The sequence below is a fragment of the Temnothorax curvispinosus genome, unplaced genomic scaffold (genome assembly GCF_003070985.1).
Source record: "Temnothorax curvispinosus isolate PA1 unplaced genomic scaffold, ASM307098v1 QBEX01009599.1, whole genome shotgun sequence".
NCBI classification, from domain to species: domain Eukaryota; kingdom Metazoa; phylum Arthropoda; class Insecta; order Hymenoptera; family Formicidae; genus Temnothorax; species Temnothorax curvispinosus.
The window spans coordinates 2,480-7,356 of NW_020219379.1; the positions used below are offsets into that span (position 1 = coordinate 2,480).

General features: G+C 34.8%; 1 pseudogene; it reads left to right on the forward strand.

Moving 5' to 3' along the window:
• Positions 1 to 1,960: 1,960 nt before the first annotated feature.
• On the forward strand, positions 1,961 to 2,822 carry LOC112459191 (annotated as a pseudogene).
• Positions 2,823 to 4,877: the final 2,055 nt, after the last annotated feature.

The window sequence follows — 4,877 nt, forward strand, 5'->3', positions numbered from 1 at the left end:
ACTTTTGAATAATATTTTTATCGTAAAATGAATTAAGACGTAAGGGCACCATCTGTGACTAATTCTTGATAGGAGATGGAAAAGCTTTTCATGTCTTGAAAGGAGAAAGAAACTTCTGAAGGATGTTTAATTGGGTAAATCTGCAAAATAACGTAAACATTTACGATAATGTTGACGTATATTGCCAAAATCATGATTATAAGGAATAACCTTCATAAAGCTTTTAGTTATCACTTATTTATTATTAAAAACTAATGATTACTTTTATTTGTCATTATTTTCTTAATAAATAATAAGTAATGAATAAAATTATTTTATTGTTATTTATGTTCAATACCCGGGTACCCGGGTACCCACCTGTGTATATATGGTATTAGTAAAATTTTTAATGTTTGCATAAAAATTTCTTTATAACCGCCCGGATCGTCGCTATTTGAACTTTTTACTATCGAAATATGCAATGAACTTTTTGTTTTAATACCCGGAAGTAAAAAAATTATTGTCTTAAAGTTTACCTACTTGATTCTAATACCCAGGGTACCCAGATACCCACTTTTAAAAATATGAGTTTTATTATAGTTATTGACTAAATTAATTTATAAATAATTAATATGGTTATAGAAATGGTAAATTAATACAAAACAATTATTTATAAATTAATTTAGTCAATAACTATAATAAAACTCATATTCTTAAAAATGGGTACCCGGGTACCCTGGGTATTAGAATCAAGTAGGTAAACTTCAAGACGATAATTTTTTACTTCCGAGTATTGAAACAAAAAGTTCATTGTATATTTTGATAGTAAAAAGTTTAAATAGCGACGATCCGGGCGGTTATAAAGAAATTTTCATGCAAACATTAAAAATTTTACCCATATATGCACAGGTGGGTACCCGGATACCCGGGTATTGACATAAGGGTTAAACAGTTAAATACTTTTAAAGCGCGTCACTAACCTACATAGGTTAGTTGACGCGCTTTAAACACTTAAATACTTTTAAAGCGCGTCACTAACCTACATGGGTTAGTTGACGCGCTTTAAACACTTAAATACTTTTAAAGCGCGTAACTCACACACACACACACACACGCGCGCGCGCGCGGGGGGGTGCAAGAGGGGTCTACGGCCGGTAGGCAGCGTGGACCTCGCTTTATAACTTAAAGTACATGCAAGTAAGGGTGCCTCCCCATACAGGACGGAATCTCGGAATCATTCTGATTGGTTAGTCCCATGAGGCTATTGGTTAGCCTCATGGGACTAACCAATCAGAATGATTCCGAGATTCCGTTTTCCGAGATTCCGTCTTGCATGGGGAGGCACCCTTATGCAGAACGCGTCGTGGACGTTTCTCAAATGCACACATCGCGTTGTGGATGTTTTTTACGCTCACTAAGCGATTTCGGTGTTTGGGCGTAACACATGTATGTATAGCATTGCCGATTAAGGGATTTCGCGCTTTGACTGTAAAAGAAACACGTTAGACCGCGAATTTACTAAAGCAGTCGGTTAATTCTAGTTTTAACTAAATTTTTTCAGTTAGAACGCGAATATACTAATTAAAGCACTCGGTCAATTCTAGTTTTGACTAAATTATTTCAGTTAGAACGCGAATTACCAGGCTCTGGCTTAGTTAAAACTAGAATTTACCAGTAAATTCGGGTTTTGACGGATTTCGAGTTTTAACTGTAACATATATACCTATACATATAAAATACACACACACGCACACACACAAAAATTGATATTTCGTATATGTGTTTGATAAATCTATATTTGTATTCAGAAGTGCGTAAGTATCCAACTGGGTCCTAGTTAACAATGGATTTGGAAAATCCAAACTATCTGGCAATGCATGAATTGAATTTTTTGAGTGATGAGGAGGAAGTAGAAGAGATGCTGATACGTGCTCCTAAAGCGATATTTCCGTGATTATCAAAATTCTTTTGAATTCTACAGTGAATGGGAATTTAAACAAAGATTTCGATTTTCCAAAAATTCAGTAATGTTTGGCATCTTACCTTTAGTAGAAGAAGGACTTGCTAAAATAAACAATCGAGGCTTGCCAATATCTCCTGTTGTACAATTATTAATATGTTTAAGATTTTATTCAACGGCAAGTTTTCAGGTATGTAAATTGTATATTATTATATATGTATTATACACATATATACGTGTGTTTGGGTGTGTATTAATAATATAAGAATAAATTATTAAAGAATTTTTTTGTAGCTTGTTTTAGGGGATGTAATAACAATAAATATCACAACCAACAATTTCACGAATTGTGTTCAGAGTGTCCACTTTATTAGCTATAGCCATATTAACCGATATATCAAAAATACCATCGTCAGATAAATCACGTTTAGAGGAATAAACGACTATTTAAGAAACTTGGACGTGGTCATGGAGGCATAGGTTTTCCTAGTATTGATGGCGCAATAGATTGCACACATATTCGTTTAGTACACACTAGACTTCAAAATGTTAATGAAATTTTTAGAAATAGAAAAGGATACTTCTCTTTGAATGTTCAGGTACATGTTTGAGTAATTTAAGAAAATATTTGTATAAATACAAAAGGATATATACAAAAAAGACTATCTCATCTCAATTTTTCTCTTTCTAGGTTATTGTTGGACCACGCACCGACATTTTAGATATTGTTCCTGAATGGCCAGGAAGTGAACACGATAGCCAAATCTTTCAAAATTCTCGCACATATATAATGCAATATAAACAAGGCGAATTGGATGGAATGCTTGTTGGAGATGCTGGATATCCCGCCTGGATTGCCTTTTTTACTTACGCCGATTGGTAATCCTAGAAGAACGGATGAAGAAATAAAAGGTTCAATACATGTATTTTATAACTGCAATTTTAAAATTCTTGTATAATTATATTATGTTCATGACATATATATTTTTTGTTTCAGTTATAATACAATTCATGGGAGAACAAGAAGAATTGTCGAGAGGACATATTCGGTATTTGGAAACGTAGATTTCCTTGTCTGTCAAAAGGGCGGCTTACTACAAAATTATTAACGTCTACATCAATCGTTGCGGCATGTGCTGTTCTTCATAATCTCTCATTGATTTTAAATGATTACTTAGAAGACGATGATGAAGAAATAATAGATATAAGTAATGAAGTCCCGGTGGTCGAGCCTCGCTGGCAGCTTGGAGACGGCATTCTCGTACGAAATGCTCTTATTGAACGACTGTTCAGGTAAAATTTCTATCTATTATAACACACGCACACACAACACACACACACACGCACGCACGCACGCACGCACGCACGCACGCACGCACACACACACACATATCAACAATAGTTCAAATATGTCGCATTTCATAATTTATAGGTAAATATTCAAATACAGAAAAAACAGGTAATGAGAGTGATACATATCATGAAAAATGTAGTAAAAAATCCGCGAGTTTTAAAAATAGAAAAGAATATATGAATGATAATGTGAGATAGAAATTAATCAATAAGAAGAAAAGATACAGCGATGATGATGATGAAGATAAAAGTGAAGAAAGAGCTTTAGAAAAGAAGAAAGTTTAGACGTGCAAATATGGAGAATAGAAATGAATCTAGTTTAAATAACTTTTATTGTGTGTAAACATAAACTGTTGTTTATACATGAATTAAGTATAAAACATAAACTGTCAAAATATAACATAAACTGTCAAAATATAACAAACTCTTTATTATTAAATGAAAAAGCTTACATAACTAAAAATATCAGTATTTTCTTTTTTATTTGATTGCTCTAAGTTGTGCTGTTTTTATTTCTATTTCCAAACTTTGAATTTTTTTTTAATGTTGCAACTCTAAACTGTAAATTTCTTTTAAATGATTTTCTTTCATACTACTCATATTCTCTTCATGCTTTTGTTTAATATATGCTAGTTGCTGTTCTTGCTCCATCCACTTGCTTTATGCGTTCAATATGTAATGTTTCTTCTGTGTTTGATTGACCTTCACCTACTGTGTTCCTCTTTCGTTTCAGAGAACGTGTCTGTTTTAATTTTTCAGTTTTATCTGATATAGTTAATGAAAGTTCTTTTGGTACAGCTTTTTGTTGTTCTCCCAGCAAACGCAAAAAGATTAAAAAATATTAAAATTTTTTAATACCTTTGAATCCCTTTTTTGGCGGAATTAGATGAAATTAGATGGGATTCGAAATGAGATGGTCCAATCCCATGGAATCCAAAAAAGAAATTTTCAATTCTATCCAATCCTATGGAATCCGTAAAGGTTATGGAATTGCATGGCATTAGATGGTTCAGGAAACGTCTCGCGCCTCCGTTGGGCGACCAAGCGCCGTTGTTCGTCGGTGAGCTTTTGTGTATGCCTAAGGGCATTACACGCACTACTGCCGACGGGCAATTAGCCCGAAAATGAGATTTGTCCACATCGTGGCTAATGTGCTAACTTTTGGATTGGAAGAGAGTAACCGACAATCGAGAGGCGCACGAACGAAACCGATTTTAAAGAAAAATAGGAAGAGGGAGGAGGAAAGGGAAAGACTGTGGTGGGAGCAAGAATTAAGGAGGGAGCAATCGAAGAACAGGAAGATATTCCTCGGGAAGAGACTCGCTATCCTTTTGTTTGTTAAGAGCAGGGGATACTTGTCTCTTTATATGTATCATCTCTGATGTGAGTCTCCTCCCGAGCGGTCCAAAACTTCTCCCCCCCCCCCCCCCCAGTCAAACTCGTGGTCAGTCTGTAGTTTATGGCTCGAAATTACGGAAGGGGAACGAGGATTTCTTTTGAGATCCATCTTATGTTCTCTCACCCTGGTCCCCAACTGCCTCTTCGTCTGTCCCACATAGGAAACCTAGCTGGTAATAAGACAATT